Source organism: Phoenix dactylifera, chromosome 1, assembly GCF_051530095.1.
Source record: "Phoenix dactylifera cultivar Ajwa chromosome 1, Ajwa_hap1_PhDact_Kaust_v1.1, whole genome shotgun sequence".
Lineage (NCBI taxonomy): Eukaryota > Viridiplantae > Streptophyta > Magnoliopsida > Arecales > Arecaceae > Phoenix > Phoenix dactylifera.
Window position 1 is genome coordinate 9,738,461 of NC_143190.1, and position 18,267 is coordinate 9,756,727.

The 18,267-nt window shown below is 41.0% G+C and overlaps 3 pseudogenes; all 3 read left to right on the plus strand.

The window, feature by feature from the left end:
- The first annotated feature begins 886 nt into the window (after positions 1-886).
- On the plus strand, positions 887-1,967 carry LOC103696601 (chitinase 2 pseudogene; annotated as a pseudogene).
- Positions 1,968-8,253: 6,286 nt separating this feature from the next.
- Positions 8,254-9,699, plus strand: LOC103696602 (chitinase 2 pseudogene; annotated as a pseudogene).
- Positions 9,700-16,898: 7,199 nt separating this feature from the next.
- Positions 16,899-17,964, plus strand: LOC103696599 (chitinase 2 pseudogene; annotated as a pseudogene).
- Positions 17,965-18,267: the final 303 nt, after the last annotated feature.

An 18,267-nucleotide genomic window follows, 5' to 3' on the forward strand; every position in this document is an offset into this window, starting at 1 on the left:
AAATTATGATATGGTGAAATGACAAATGATTTATGACTTTGTAAAATTAGCATGATTTATAATTTTGTTTATGCACTAGGACCATTTTTATAGAATTTGCATAATTTATGCATATGAGCATGATTGATTTATGATTATACTGTTATTATGAAATATTCTTTTTTTTGCTAATGGTAATAATCTTCTCTAAATGATTTATTGATGCATGCAAAAACTTTTACTTGATCTGGTAAAGTAGTGAAAGGTTTACTTACTAAGATATATCGCTCACAAATCTTTATTGTTATTTTTTTCTCTCCAGATGAATAGGGTCAATAGGAACGACGGATTGTCTAAGCTTGGAGTTCATGCTAGCAAACTTAACGATTTTGTAGAAGAATTTTAGTATTTTAAATTAACTATGAATTTGTAGTTAATAATTTTCTAAATATTGAGAATTATAGGTTTGGTATTTATTTTTGGATTTAGACGCTCTGAACCCGTATTGGTTGCAATTAATAGATAATAAAATTAGATTTTTATTTATTATATTTTGAGATGAATTTAGAAGTTAAATTAAATGTTTGGCTTTGTGTTATCATGGGTTATATTTATGTTCCGAATTTGGGGCCTAACACTGAATGAGCCCAACCGTGGAATCTGAGTGGAGAAAGAAGCCAAACATAAAATCTACAAGCTGGCGAGACAACTTAATGTTCCATCCTCAGTGACATCTTCATCTTCACCCACAAACAGCCTAGTGCATAAGTTCGATCGCAGAAATTCTTTTAATGAGTTGAGGTCCAGCTGTGATGGGGTCCTTGACTGAAAGTATTATAACTAATCGTTTCTTGGGGCTCAAAAGAATCTTTCTGGCCTATGTCCACATACTTGTGATTCTCACACACATCGAATTTGATGATGGTATGGCTCTTGTTTGGGAGATAGCTCCATGCCGGCCCATCAGGTGTCCAAATCTACCTCTCAATGCCTTAAAAAAGTTTTTGTAGGCATGAGCACCCTTGATGCCTCATGCTCCAATGGCTCCCTGGAACAACCCCTCCTTTCTTTTCCTCCTCGCACTTCTCTCACTAATGTCTTCTGCATCACAAAGCTCCAGGCTCTTTAGAGAGTATATTGGAGCAGAGTCTAATTGTCTCAGCTTCCTGGATGTCCCCATACATCCAAGCGTCGATTTCCACTTCATTCTCTCCTTTGCAGTAGACTACACCACATCCAAGCACCCGACTCCCACCAATGGAGACTTCAACATCTTCTGGGACGATGACAACCTCACCCCCTCACACGTTACCTCCATTAAGCAAAGCCACGGCAATGTGAAGGTTGCTTTTAGCCTCGGAGGCGATAGCTTAGGCCCTGGCTATGTATACTTCCATCCTTTCTCCATTGATTCATGGGTTGCCAATGCCGTCACCTCGCTGTCAAGAATCATAAAACGATACAACTTGGATGGCATCGATATCGACTACGAGCACTTCATGGCCGACCCTGATACCTTTGCTGAGTGCATCGGACGGCTGCTGACAACACTGAAGAACAACCGGGTGATATCGTTTGCATCGATAGCTCCTTTCGAGGATGATGAGGTGCAGCGGCATTATTTAGCTCTGTGGAGGAAGTATGGAAGTGTAATCGACTACGTCAACTTCCAGTTCTATGCATATGATGCGAGCACGACCGTGTCTCAGTTTCTTGGATACTTTGAGATGCAGAGGTCCAACTACAATGGAGGGAAGATATTGGTGAGTTGCACCACCGATAGGAGCAGCAGTGGAGGACTGTCGCCAGAACATGGGTTCTTCAATGCATCAAGAATGCTCAAGATGCAAGGAAAACTGGATGGTATCTTTATTTGGTCTGCAGATGACTCCAAGAGCAATGGTTTTCTCTATGAGAAGCAATCACAGGATTTGCTGGCAAGTGATCGTTTGTATTAGTTAGCTGCTAACTAAATTTTAGCCACTTACAGTGAATGGAAAACATTTTATTTAGTTTGTTTGTGGCCTGTGGGTTCATTTTTGGGGAAAAAAAGTATAAATGGAAGGGGAAATCCTGTCCCATATATTAGAACAAAGTATTACAGCATGAAGAGGAAAGATAAAGGAAAACAAATGATGCAGCAAACGGAGCTTGATGAGCTTTTCATTACATAATTGCTCCAATCTTTGCAAATAGTAAGTCTTGATTAGGACCTTCTCTGAGGAGTTGCTTTTATGCAGAAATATTCCACTATTCCATTTTTTTTTTTTTTTTTGGTAAAACGGCGTTTCATATTGCTCTTAAATGACCACTATTCCTTTCTTTTCAAACAGACCAACTAAGAGGTAAAGCTAATTTATCCGAGACCTTTATTCTTAAACAGCTCTTGGTTCTTTTTATCTCCATTTGGTCCCCAATGAAAGAAGGGATGGGGGTTTTCTCTGAATTTAATTACATCTTTAATCCTTCTCCAGATTTCTTTAGCAGGTGGATAATGCAAGAGAAGGTGATTTCTTGATAGCTAACCACATGAATATCCTGATCTTTTCTGGTGTTGCAGCAGACCAAAGTGAACGAGAAATTGGAATCTTGACACTGTCACATTGAGGCATTGGAGGATTTAACAGTATATTTCCTGATCCTTTCCAGTGTTGAATCATTTCCTGGCCTTAACAAGTTCAATAAGATTATCATTTCGCTCCATTCATTCTGTTCATCCATAGATAATGGCCTCCTGATTGAAATCTGCGGATCATTGTTTCTTTTGCTCCAATTGTCACCAGTAGCCATATTATGTTTGGTAGCAAACAATGGAAACAATTTAATAAGAGGTTAAACTATCCAACAGCAATCTTTCCAAAGTCTCTTATCTTTTCCTTATCTCAAAATAAATGCCAGGCCACGCCAAAAAGGTTGTAAAACTCTGAATATATCTTTTCATAAATGAGAAAATGATCTAGGACTTCCTTCTGGTGCCAAAGTTGCCTCCTTCTGTACTATGTTTTATAAATAATGTTTGCCAAAGAGATTGTGTTTTAGACTCTAACATACTCATATTCCAACATCAATTTAACTTCAATCTAAGATACAAATTTATCTGAAGTAAAACGAGCAGGAAGAATGCTATGTACATGGCCTGGAAAAGCTTTTTATTTTCAATGGCTTGGACCCATCTTAGCCAATAATGCTGCTGCTGTTGGACTTGGATTTCACAAGCCTACAAGAAGGGAAACGTTTTATCTATCCATGAGGAGCCAAGGCTTTTAGTTAAGTTGTGTGATATTTCTAGAAGAATTGCCCGGGCCGAAAGTTTCCTTTGCTTGGCTGAGCCAAGAATGGGTCAAGGCTGACACCTGAAAAAGGCGCCGCAGCAAATGCGCGCGGAATTCCAAGCCTATCAATCAGCTAGTTACAGTGAGATGAAGAATTGGAAGATGGCAGAAGTTTTAGACGGATGGAATGTCATGATAAAACGTGATGTCTGATGTGCTTATTTGAGAGCTACATTTGGAATTGATTGGTTGACAACACTATAAATAGTCAACGAATCTCTTCCAAATTCTCGTTCATCCATGCCTTCAGCTTTTGAATGCAAACTTTATGAATGGAGTCAGCAAAGGGTGAAAACCGATCAAAAATCTGTATCGTATTCACCGGTACGTATCGATCATGTCGTAATATATTGGTATTGAACTGATATATGGTATGAAGGGAGTGCTGAATGTTGGTAGGCCGAATCAACCATATACCAAGCATACTGTATTAGGATGGTATCGGTACAGGATTCCTATCAAGATGGCAAATCTTGATTTATATGCTTCGTGTAGCTCAACAAAAATAAAATAATTCACTATGTTTCTGATTTTTTTTTTATGTTTTTCTACTAGAAAATTATATCATGGGTATGGATGCTTAGACCTGTATAGACTCAAAAATTATGACCTCTCACAATCCCTCCAAATTCTCAAATACTCCTTATTTTATCTGTTTGAAGTGTAAAATTGGGCTAGGTAAATCTAGATCCTACATATACTTGACCTGATTTAGACTAAAACCATTCTTAAAATTGAGACCTAATATGAGTTTTAAACTAAGATGCAATCTATTTGGATTAGTATGAACCTGAAAACATCTTGACCGGATAGGACCAAAATGGTCTTGAGTAGACCAGCAAAAATTAATTAAAAAAAAACTAGATTCAACTTCATTTTTTCGGTATACCGGCGCCTTACACAATATGCATATGAGTACATCCAACAAAGTCAGAAAAAAGAAGTTAGCAAAGAGAGTAAGGAACATCCACTTGATTCACCCAAAGAAATCCGCCAGAGTGATGTGTCACGAAGGAGGCCACCCAGTCAGCTGCACTATTCGTCTCCACATAAACATGGGTCACCCTAAAGGAGCCACAACCCCCCATGATCCTCCAGATGTCGTGGAGCAGAAACTGCCGGTCTGTCGCAGTGTGTCGCCTCGGATCCACTCGATCATAATAGCCGAATGCCCTTCTAGGTGGATGCAATCTGCACCCAAAGTGTGTCTCATATAGGAGATGCCCTCCCACGCCGCTCTCAGCTCAACTCCGAGGACAGAGGTGCCATGGATCCGTCGTCCACCCGTCTTCACAAGTCTGGAGTGGCGGTCTCTAATAACAAAGCCCGCTCCCCCCACTCTCCTATCTCAGCAACACTGCCATCTAAATTTACATTCTGAAAGCTAGGGAGTGGGGGCTCCCAAGAAACAAAGACAAACTTGGTTGCTGACTCAGTTGAGTGTGAGATCCAGATGTCCCTAACCGTCTTAGAAAAATAGGATGGTGCAGTACCAATGACCTTGGCCATGTGAAGCAGAGCTCTATCCGCCACAACCCTCGGATGGACCCATCTGTCCTTGAAAGTCTGGGAGTTTCTATCCAACCAAGTATGATAGGCCAGATAGGCACATCTGACCCCCCACTCCACCATGCCTGGCCTCCTCGAAGATGCCCTCAAACGAGCTAGAAAGTCCTCCATCGGGGACATGCATCGTCCGAAGCCAGGAGAGATCCCCGTGTATTGCCAGATCTGGGCCGATCGTGGACAGCACAAGAGGACGTGGCAGATGGATTCCTCCACCTCCAGGCATGCCTTATAGGCTAGGAAGTCCCTCACCCTTTTGCTAGCTAGTACACTCCTGGTCAGCAGACACCCCCATGCTACCTTCCAAACGAACATGGCAACCCGGGGGTGGATGTGCAGCCTTCAGATCCAGTCCCCTCGAGCTGCCGGGTCGGCGCCCTAGTCACCAGACCTCGGAGATCTCGAGAGCTAACCCTCGATTTTCCAGAGCTACTCCAGACCCTCCTGTCCGCTCTTTTCTCTATAGGGATCAGCATAGCCAATACTCTCTCAGCCAGATCCTCCCCAAAAGCACACCGAGTGAAGCCCTCATCCCACCTCTACTCACTTGGAATAAAGAGATCACAAACTCTGCGCCCTGCTAGACACCCCAGATCAAGAAATGTGGGCCACCCACTTAGCGGCATCGCAATCAGCCATCTATCCTCAAGGATATCAATCGCCTGCCCATCACCAACCTCCCACCTGATTGCATCAAGGATCGCAGGGCCTCGAGTACAGATCTCTCTCCAGATGAAGGAGCTATGACGTCCAATGCAGAAGAAGGATGCCCCGATCAGATCCTCATATTTGGCCCTCATCAAAGAACTTCATAAGTTGTCCGGCTTGAGAAGGAACCTAGCTACATATCTAGTAGCAAGAACCTCCTGCTGCTCTAACATGGAGTGAATCCCCAGGACACCACCACTAGTCAGCTAATAGATCACGTCCCAGGCTAGCAGATGGATACCTCTCTCTCCCACTTGACGGCTCCAGATGAAGTTCATGAACAGCCGCTCTATTGCCCTCAGCGGTGTAAGAGGCACAATGGTGTTAGAGAGTACATATATCAGGATCAAACTGAGGACTGACCGCACCAGGGTAACTCTGCCCATCATGGACAGAGAGCTCACCTGTCACCCCTCCATATTGTGCCTAATGCCCTTCTCCTAGGAGGCACACTCTCCTCTGCGTAGTCGCCGCCCAGTAACTGACACCCCAAGGTACACCAGGATGCCCTCCTTCTCCCCTACACCCAAGATCTCCAGGATGGAAGACTTCACCCTCGGCTTGATCTTCGGACTGAATTGAATGATTGATTTTGCCAAATTAACCTGCTACTTAGATGTCGCACAATACGCCACAAAAATCCTCTGGATCGTCAGTGTAGAGCGCCTCGTCGCACGGGCCAGCAGCATGCAATCATCGGCAAAGAGCATGTATGAAATTTGAGTCGCTCCTAGTGTTGGAAAATACACATCCATTGCCCGAGTCTCTGTGGCATGCCGGAGCGCTCTCGACAGTGCATCCACATAGATAATGAACAGGAACGGCAAGAACGAGCACCCCTGTCTCAACCTCAACAAGGACTCAAAGTCGCACGTAGGGGAGCTATTCACCAGGATGGCGAAGGATGGAGATTGAATACAACCTAAGATCCATCTGATCCACACTGGGTGAAAACCGAAGGACTCTAAAGAGTAGACCACAAAGTTTCATCTCAACCTATCATATGTCATATCCAGCTTGACTCCCATTATACTCCTCGTCCTGGGGCCTGCTGGAGGTCGGCCATGAACTCGTGAGCAATTATCACGTTGTCAGATATGCAGTGCACCCCAACAAACGCCTCCTACTCCGAGCTGATGATTCTGGGCAAGATACTCCTCAGTCTGTGAATTAGAATATTTCCAATGGCTTTATGCAAAGTATTGCAGAGACTAATTGGGCGAAAGTGGCCCGGCTCCGTAGGATCCTATCTCTTTGGGATCAACATGATGAACGTCTACTTCTAGTCCCGAGGCACCGTGGAAGTGGAGAATGTCTGTTGGGTGCGATCATACAAGCACTAATGCATCGGATCCCATCAGATCCAATTTCTTAAAGTTAGAAATTTGAATCCATCTAAATTTGGACCTAACCCAACCAAGTCCATGAATTAGATCCTAGTTAAACTAGATGCAGACTAAACCTAACCCACATAGCCCTATTTTCTTCCCTTTATACCTAGAGGTATCACCTCCGTATTACTAAAAATCATACAACAGTTCTTGGTCTTATTGTTGGTTGAACAAGTTTCAAATGATTCCCGGTAAATGACAACAAGGATGGTTCAAATATTGTTCACGGATGTCATGATAAACTCGCAGGCTATTCATAATTAATTGAAAAAAATATTAAATTAATTCAGCATTTCTAAAAAATAAAAATTAGCAATGTCGTATTCTCTTGCTAGTGGCCAAGGTTCTTTTCAAAAAAATAAAAGAAAAAAAAAGAAAAAAAAAAAACAATCTTATCTCTTTCATGCTTGTTCTCGCATGAACTAAGAATATACAGAGATTTAAACAATTTTACCTCTATAAGAATTATTGGTAAATGCCAAACGTATGACTACGAGATGACGTGGGTATGGATGCTAAGTGTATCCAGACAAACCTAAAAATTACAGGCTTTATTCCCGGTTGCCCAAGGCCGGTGGGACTCGAGATTGGCAAGCAACCCCATAAAACGCGTTGCCTGATTACATGCCCGCCATATAATAATCCAAAGATTAAGCGCATCTCCTCTTTGCAGTGGAAATATATGTGGAAATGATATCTTTTGGAGTTTATACTTGAAAGAACGTAACCAATACAATACTCACATTGCTACAATCCAAAATTTTCAGCAGTGCCGTCCAACTTCATTTGCCGCTGCTCCTCCTCCAAAGTTATCCTACAGTTGCAGACCATTTGATAGCCAAAGAAACTATCCAAGCTAGTCACGCATCAGTTAACAGTTTTCTCTATCACAACTCAAAATATTATCTAGAAAAACTAGCCAGAAGATATTATTTAGATTACTTAGCTCTATATAAATATCCAAGATCTACCTAGTGCATAGCTGATATGGGACTAAATATACATCTTTATGAATTATTATATACTCCTTTAGTTTAGGCCGTGACATTCTTGCTAGGCTAGTAGATCAAATCCATTCAAAACTAATCACAAACACCATAATAAGCCTATGATTTTTTCTAATGGATCTGTACTATAATATCTCCTAGTCCATATAGGCTATGAGCCTAGTCTACTCCGATATCATTTGTCATAACTCAGGATGTTATCTAACAAGACTGGGCAAAAGATATTATTTGAATTCATTGGTCCTATATAAATACCTAAGATCTACTCAGTACATAATCAATGTGAAAATAAATGCACTAGATCCTCATATTTTGCTTCTAGACATCCAACTTCTTAAGCCCCATGCTTGTCCGTTCCCTTATCCATATGTCTTGAGCTCTGACCACATACCTCCACTCAAGTCTATAAATAGAACCATTCTGCAGTCCATTCCTCACCGGACAAAGGAGCACCATCACTTACTTCAAATGGCTTCCTCAAACCTCCTCTCTTCTCTCCTCCTCCTCCTCCTCCTCCAAGTCCTCCTCACCCTTCTCGCACCAGCATCAGCTGCTGGCTCCAATCTCTTCAGAGAATACATCGGGGCCGAGTTCAAAGGCGTCCGGTTCTCCGATGTCCCCATCAACCCCGGTGTCGAATTCCACTTCATCCTCTCCTTCGCAATAGACTACACCACCGATTCCCCAGCTCCTACTAACGGGCGGTTCAACATCTTCTGGGACACTGACAACCTCTCCCCCGCGCAGGTAGCTGCCATTAAGCAGAGCCATGGCACCGTTAAGGTTGCACTCAGCCTCGGCGGAGATAGCGTCGGCAGTGGCTCGGCATATTTCCAACCATCTTCCATAGATTCTTGGGTCAGCAATGCTGTCAGTTCGCTGACGGGAATCATCAGACAGTACAATTTGGATGGTATTGATATCGACTATGAGCACTTCCATGCCGATCCCGATACTTTCGCAGAGTGTATCGGGCAGTTATTGACGAGGCTAAAGAACAAGGGTGTCATCTCATTTGCTTCCATAGCTCCTTTTGATGACGATGAAGTCCAGAGCCATTACTTGGCCTTGTGGAGGAAGTATGGGCATGTCATAGACTATGTCAACTTCCAATTCTATGCCTACGATGCAAGCACGACGGTATCTCAGTTTCTGAGCTACTTCGCAAAACAGAGCTCCAACTATAATGGAGGGAAAGTATTGGCAAGTTTTTCCACGGATGGAAGTGGAGGGTTATCGCCGGAAAACGGCTTCTTCCGTGCATGCAGCAGCCTCAGGACGCAGGGAAAGCTTCATGGCATCTTTATTTGGTCTGCGGATGACTCCAAGAGCAATGGTTTCCCCTACGAGAAGCAATCGCAAAACTTGTTGGCAAGCGCTCGTTAACCTCAATTGAAGTATTAAGTTTCAGCTATGGTACATGAAATGTCGTAGTTCGTGTTCTCGTAATAGAGTTGGCCTGCAAAATGGTAATTTATACGTGTTGTGAGTGAAGAAAACCTGTAATTTGTCTAGTAAAAGATGTTGACGTGAAAACTAATGGAATTAAATAAATTAGATATTTCCAATCTTAGCTCTTTGAGAAAGTATAAATTAGTATCGTGAAGAAAGAGCGCCTTTATTCGGGCTATGTAAATTAGTATTTTATATCCCCTTGCCCGCTATTGCAGAAACCACATCCAGAACTAATGTATCAACTCTAACCTGTTCCTGATAGCTAACCACATGAATATCCTGATCTTGACACTGCCATCATTTCCTGGCCTTATCAAGTTCAATAAGATTATCATTTCGCTCCATTCATTCTGTACATGTTCATCCATAGATAATGGCCCCCTGATTGAAATCTGCCGATCATTGTTTCTTTTGCTCCAATTGTCACCAGCAGCCATATTATGCTTGGCAGCAAACAATTGAAACAATTTAAAAAGAGGTTAAACCATCCAACAGCAATCTTTCCAAAGTCTCTAATCTTTTCCTTATCTCAAAATAAATGCCAGACCACACCAAAAAGGTTGTAAAACTCTGAATATATCTTTTCATAAATGAGAAAATGATCTAGGACTTCCTTCTGGTGCCAAAGTTGCCTCCTTCTGTACTATGTTTTATAAATAATGTTTGCCAAAGAGATTGTGTTTTAGACTCTAACATACTCATATTCCAATATCAAATTAACTTCAATCTAGGATATAAATTTATCTGAAGTAAAACGAGCAGGAAGAATGCTATGTGCATGGCCTGGAAAAGTTTTTTACTTCCAATGGCTTGGACCCATCTTAGCCAATAATGCTGCTGCTGTTGGACTTGGATTTCACAAGCCTACAAGAAGGGAAATGTTTTATCTATCCATGAGGAGCCAAGGCTTTTAGTTAAGGCGTGTGATATTTCCAGAAGAATTGCCAGGGCCGAAAGTTTCCTTTGTTTGGCTGAGCTAAGAATGGGTCAAGGCTGACCCCTGAAAAAGGTACCGCAGCAAATGCGGAATTCCAAGCCAATCAATCAGAGTTACAGTGAGATGAAGAATTGGAAAAGGGCAGAAGTTTAGATAGATGGAAGATCACAATAAAACGTGATGCTGATGTGCTTATTTGAGAGCTAAATTTTGAATTGATTGGTTGAGGAGACTATAAATAGTAAACGAATCTCTTCGGAATTCTCGTTCGTCCATGCTTTCAGCTTTTGAATGCAAACTTTATGAATGGAGAAGCAAAGGGTGAAAACCGATCAAAAATTTGTATCGTATTATATTTGTACTTATCAACATCGGTACATACCGATCGTATCGTAATATACCGGTATTGTTACACTCTGGATCTGGAGCATGATTTGTCACAGCCCAGATCTACAACATGACACGGCCATGCTACCGAGGGGTACAACCCACGATAACATAAAGCTAACATTATATTTAACTTTCAGATCTATTTCAAAAATAATAAGATAAATAGGAATCTAATTTCATTATTCATTAAATAAAATCAATATTGATTCAGAGCTTCTAAATCGAAACATAAATACCAAGCTTATAATCATGAAATTATTCTTTTCATATCAAAATTGCAATTTTATGAATATGGAGTTCATAGCTCGCAAATAGTGCTAATGGTAAACAATCATAGATCAATTAATTCGCATTAAATCATGAGTTTCATAATATTGTATGCTTGAACCTTAATTTTAAAAAAACATGATATCATCAACATTTAATACTATTTTTTATATTTTTACAATACTAGAAAAATAAATAAAATTTGGAAACTTGTAAGGAGTATAAGATTTACTTACCTCTATTCGCGAAAATATTTTTAGATTCAGTTGGACAACTCCAATGCACCTATCAAAATCGGTTTAAAATAAATTACCTGCTATTCCTGATTTAAAATCTAATTAAAACCTCTAAGCAACCTGAAATGGACTTGAGCAGACTTCAGGTCCTGACTGGGTAAGTCGGGCCTCAATCTATAAATCCAGTAGCGAGAGAATGGTTGCACCAAGGGTGGGACCTCTCTCTCTTGATTTTTATTTTTGTATTTATTCATTTTTCTTGATTTTTTCTTTTCTTCTTCTTTTTTTTCTTCTTCTTCTTTTCTTTTTCTTCTTTTCTTCTCCTCTTTTCTTCATCACCCTTTTCTCTCTTTCTCCCCCTTTTCTAAACCCACCCACCGAGAAGCAGAGAAGGGGGAGGAAGGACCTCCGGCCCGGCGGCAGCTGCGGCTGTGGCCGGGAGCCGACGATGGCTATAGCCGAGGACTGCAATAGGGTGGAGCGACCACCAAAGGAAGGCCAGAGCATGCCGCACTAAGGAACAGGGGAGGGAAGAGACCTCCTTCTCGGCGGTGATGCGGTTGAGGGCCAACGGCGACTGTTGTCGAGGCCTATAGTGGATTGACCACAGTAAGTGGTCTTCTCTCTTTCTTCTTCTTCTTCTTCTTTTCCTCCTCCTCCTCCTCCTCCTCTTCTTCTTTTCTCTTATCACGGTTGCCCTTTGTCGGATTCCGGCCATTGCTGGTTGAACGGAAGGAGGGAGGGGCAGGGGATAAGATGGGAAGGAAATGGGAGACTTTACCTTGCTCCGGCAAGGCGTTGCGATCTTGATCCCTGGTGGCACAGGTGAGGGCACGATGAGCCCAAACAGATGAAGGACGAGAGAGGAGAAGGGTGGAAGATGGAGGAGGAAGGAGATGGGTGGAGGTGGAGTGGAATTATGGGTTTTTATAACCCCCATAGGGAGAACGGCTGCAACGGCCGGCCATTCGACAGTTACAACCATCTCTAACAGCCGGCTGTTTGATGGTTACAACCGTCTCTAATGGCCATAATGGTCGGCCGTTCACCGTCTCTAACGGTCGCTGGTCGTTGGTACCGGTCGCAGTGGCCGTTGGAGCTACTCGGAAAGGGGATCGCAATCCCCTATTCTGAAGGAGCAGGCCTATCGACTGGTCCAAGTCAGGCCCAGTTGGCCTGGTTCTTACATTCTTTCCTCCTTCAAAAAATATTCATCCTCAAAATTTGACGGACCTTCATTCCTTAAGGATATTAAATCTTCTTCTATTGCTCCACCATGCATCTGCTACGAAACTCAGATCTAAACAAACTCTTTTGAGGTCCAACTCTAGACTGGTTTGTATAAACCCTAACTTCCAAGTGATAAAATTCTTAACAAAACATCTATCAGATTAGGTTTCTAAAAAGAGATGGGAACACATAATGGTTGATTCAATTCTTCTGATATGCATTCTAAAGAGATAGAAACTTAGAAGATACAAAGGGGTTAGAAGATTCACAATCAAATGCACATGACATTTATGTAGTTATCTAGAAAGATACTTGTCACTATTTGGTCGCTTGCACTGGCATCATGCTAGGTTAAAGTGAATTTTGATTAGTAGGTTTGGCGGGCCTAGACTCATTCTTTTTGTTAAGACAATTTCGTGCCAAATGTCCCTTCTTGCCGCACTCAAAACATACTCCAGTTTCTTGAAACAAGGCCTAGCATGATTTTTACCGCAATATCCACAGGTCTTAGCTCCCTTCCTATTGTCAAAGTTGTTCTCTGAATTTTCTTGCTGGTCATTTTGAGTTCCTGCTCGTCTGGGCCTCTTCTTATTACCCCTTTCCTTTTCTGATCTTTTCAATTCAGATTCGACCTTCAGAGCTCGTTCCAGCACATCTTTATAATTGTTGAAGATGTGAGACAACAAATGAGACCGGATCGGATATCTCAAACCCTATTCAAATCTATTGGTCTTGCTCCTCTCGGACTCCAAGAGTTGGGGACAAAATTGGTCTAACTCATTAAATCTGTTGGCATACTCTAATACCATCATGTCATCCATCTACCTCAAAGACAAGAACTCGTTCTCTTTTGCTAATTTGACTGATTCGGAAAAATATTGATCATAGGATATTTTCTTGAACTCCTTGCATGTCAGCTGATCATTCTTATTCCCAGCTTTCATAGCCGTCCACCAAAAGTCAATGTTTCCTCTCAACATTGGTATAGCCATCCTGACCTTCACATTCATCATTTTCTCCATCTCCTGAATCTAGGTCTCTATGGCCAGAAGATCAGCTCCACCCTTAAGCATTGATGGGTTGAGCTTTCTAAACCTCTCATAAGATGACTCCATAGGTGGTGCAGGTTAGAGAGCGGCCTACATTTGCTATTGCTGCTAAAGGAGCTAAGCCACCACCCGGTATACTCCAGCAATGTCTGCTCGAGTGGCTGCTGCATTTGGAGTTTGCTCAATTGGCTGGTTGGTATCTTTTCTCATTGTCACTCTTGCTCCTCTCATCCTAGCAGCAAAATTTATCAAGACTTCCTCCTCTCTGTTGCTTATTGTCACCTATTAAAATTCTAATATTAATCAATATTCATAGTTGAGCAATAGTAAAATTAAGAAAATCTATCTTTCCTTATTCAACTATGCGAACCTAACTTAACGGGACCTAGCTACCCATTGCTATACTTTAAGTTTTACCCATGATCAAACCTATTGTTCTGATACCATATTCGTCACGCTCTGAATCCAGGGCATGATTTGTCACGCCTCAGATCCACAGCATACGACCCTACCAATGGGTAATAGTAGTTGGTGTTTGTCGATTACGGTCTTGTCACGAGTATAATAGTGATCTTAGTATTTAGTCTGAGAGAATGATAAATGATTTATGATTTTATTAACGCTATACATCAGGAGCCATGTTTATGAAATATGAATAATTTATGCATACATGGTTGGCTTTATGATATGTTTTAATATATTGTATTATGAAATGCTTTATTTTGTAATATCTATTATTTTTTTAAAATAATGCATAGACATGAAAAAACTTATGCTTGATCCGGTAAGATAGTGAAGGTTTACTTACTGAGCCATGTCGCTCATATATCTCTGTTTTTATTTTTCTTTCCAGAAAAATAAGATCAGTAGGGACGAAGGTTGGTCCAGGCTTGAAGTTTGTGCTAGCAAACTTGATAATTTTATGAAAAAATTAGAATTTTAAATTATATATTAATTTGTAGTTAATAATTTTTTTTTGAATATTAAGGATTATGGGCTTGGTATTTATATTTCGATTTAGAAAATCTGAACCAATATTGCTTTATTTAATGAATAATGAAATTGGATTCCTATTTATCTTATTATTTTTTAGATGGATCTGAAAATTAAATGTAATGTTGGCTTCATATTATCGTAGGTTGTGCCCCTCGGTACCACAGCCATGTCATGCTGCTGATCTAGGGAGCGACAAATCATGCTCCGAAATTGGGGCATGCTGAATATTGGCATGTCGAATTAACCTTACACCAAGCATACTATGTTAGGATGGTATCGATATAAGGTCCCTATCAAGATGGCAAACCTTGATTTATATGGATGGTGTTGCTCAACAAAAATAAAACAAATCCCTATATTTCTGATTTTTTTATTTTTTTTGCTAGAAAATTATATCATGAGTATTTGATGTCTAGACCTGTACAAACTAAAAAATTAGGACTTCTCGCAGTCTCTCCAAAATCTCAAATACTCCTTACTTTATCTATTTGAAGTGTAAAATTGGGCTAGGTACATCTAGATCCTACGTATACTTAACCTGAATTAAACTAAAACCATTCTTAAACTTTAGACCTAATATGAGTTCTAAACTAAGACGCAATCTATTTGGATTAGTATGAACCTGAAAACACACGGGTCCCCTCGTAATTCTTAATGGCTTTGTGTCCTAGCAACCGTCCCTGGTTCATTAAGAACTGAGACTTTTGTGGATTCAGGGACAAGCCGCGCAACAGACGCCTAAGCACTCCTTAAGCTATTCTAAGTGCTCCGCCTCCTTTCTGAAGATGTTCTAATCATCCAAGTCAATCCTTATAAGGCCTTAGAGTAAGTCATCTTCTCAAAGATAATGATTACTCAAAGGGTGCATTACACAATAAAAACATCATTCTGACCGGATAGGACCAAAATGGTTCTGAGTAGACCTAGCAAAAATTAATAAAAAAAATTTGGATCCAACTTCTTAAAGTTAGATATTTGAATCCATCTAAATTTGGACGTAACCCAACCAAGTCCATGAATTAGATCCTAGTCAAACTAGATCCAGACTTAACCTCACCCACATATCCCTATTTTCTTCCCTTTACACCTAGAGGTATCACCTCCATATTACTGAGAGTCATACAACTGTTCTTACTGTTCTTGGTCTTATTGTTGGTTGAACAATTTTCAAATTATTCCCAGTAAATGACAACAAGGATAGTTCAAATATTGTTCACGGATGTTCTGATGAACTCGCAGGATATTCATAATCAATTCAAGAAAACTTTAAACTAATTCAACATTTCTAAAACATAAAAATTAACAATGTCGTACGCTCTTGCTAGTGGCCAAGGTTCTTTTCAAAAAAAAAACAAGAAAAGAAAAAAAAAAACAATCTTATCTATTTCATGCTTGTTCTCGCATGAACGAATAATATACAGAGACTTCAATAATTTTATCTCTATAAGAATTATTGGTAAATGCCAAACGTATGGCTACGAGAAGACGCGCCTTATTTCCGGATATGCAACGCTGCCCAAGGCCAGTGGGACTCGAGATAGGCAAGCAACCCCATAAAACGCGTTGCCTGATTACATGCCTGCCATATAATAATCCAAAGATTAAGCACATCTCTTCTGCTGCAATTTCGAAATTGGAGTTCATACTTGAAAGAACGTAACCAATACAATACCCACATTGCTACAATCCAAAAGTTTCAGCAGTGCCGTCCAACTTCATTTGCCGCTGCTCCTCCTCCAAAGTTATCCTACAGTTGCAGACCATTCAATGGCCGAAGAATGGCTGGTCATGAATCAGTCTAACAGCTTTCTCTATCACAGCCTAGAAAATCACTTAAAAAGACTAAACAAAAGATATTCTTTAGCCTTGTATAAGTATCCAAAATCTATCCGGTGCATAGCCGATTTGAGACTAAATATATGCTCATCTAGTTTAGGCCCTGATATGCTTGTCAGGCTAATAGTTCAGATCCATTCAAATCTAATCATAAACACCATGATAAGTCGTGATTGGTCCTAATAGATCTATGTTGTAGTATCTTCTAGTCCATATAGGTCATGAGCAGGATCTGTCATAACCTAAGATGTCACCTAAAAAGACAAGTCAAAAAATATTATTTGAATTTTTTGGTTATGTATGAATACTCAAAATCTACTCAGTGTATAATCGATGTGGTACTAAATACACATCTGTATAGATCTTCACATTCCTCTTCCAGACATCTAACTTGGCGTGCTCCATACTCATCCATTCCCTAATCCAATTGTCTTAAGCTCTCACCACATACCTCCACTCAAGTCTATAAATAGAACCATTCTGAAGTCCATTCCTCACCGGACAAAGGAGCACCATCACTTACTTCAAATGGCTTCCTCAAACCTCCTCTCTTCTCTCCTCCTCCTCCTCCTCCTCCAAGTCCTCCTCACCCTTCTCGCACCAGCATCAGCTGCTGGCTCCAATCTCTTCAGAGAATACATCGGGGCCGAGTTCAAAGGCGTCCGGTTCTCCGATGTCCCCATTAACCCCGGTGTTGAATTCCATTTCATCCTCTCCTTCGCAATAGACTACACCACCGATTCCCCAGCTCCTACTAACGGGCGGTTCAACATCTTCTGGGACTCGGACAACCTCTCCCCCTCGCAGGTAGCTGCCATTAAGCAGAGCCATGGCAACGTTAAGGTTGCACTCAGCCTCGGCGGAGATAGCGTCGGCGGTGGCTCGGCATATTTCCAACCATCTTCCATAGATTCTTGGGTCAGCAATGCTGTCAGTTCGCTGACGGGAATCATCAGAGAGTACAATTTGGATGGTATTGATATCGACTATGAGCACTTCCATGCCGATCCCGATACTTTCGCAGAGTGTATCGGGCAGTTATTGACGAGGCTAAAGAACAACGGTGTCATCTCATTTGCTTCCATAGCTCCTTTTGATGACGATGAAGTCCAGAGCCATTACTTGGCCTTGTGGAGGAAGTATGGGCATGTCATAGACTATGTCAACTTCCAATTCTATGCCTACGATGCAAGCACGACGGTATCTCAGTTTCTGAGCTACTTCGCAAAACAGAGCTCCAACTATAATGGAGGGAAAGTATTGGCAAGTTTTTCCACGGATGGAAGTGGAGGGTTATCGCCGGAAAACGGGTTCTTCCGTGCATGCAGCAGCCTCAGGACGCAGGGAAAGCTTCATGGCATCTTTATTTGGTCTGCGGATGACTCCAAGAGCAACGGTTTCCGCTACGAGAAGCAATCGCAAAACTTGTTGGCAAGCGCTCGTTAATCTCAGTTGAAGTATGAAGTTTCAGCTATCGTACATGAAGTGTTGTAGTTCGTGTTCTTGTAAAAGATGTTGGCCTGGAAAATGGTAATTTATACGTGTTGTGAGTGAAGAAAACCTGTAATTTGTCTACTAAAAGATGTTGACGTGAAAACTAATAGAATTAAATAAATTAGATATTTCCAATCTTAGCTCTTTGAGAAAGTATAAATTAGTATTGTGAACAAGAGCGCTTTTTCGAATTCAAGATCTACCACAGATTTCTCCCTTGTTTTGAAGGTTACCTATAGGTCGGTGTTCATGTTTTCTGTAAGCCTTGTGATTAATTAAATCTTTTGAGAAGGGGCATCTTTGATAACAATCTGTAATTCCTTAGCACTCATTTATAAAATAGTAAATGAATATAAGAGCCCTTACGCATATGACTCGCTTGTTGCAACTAACC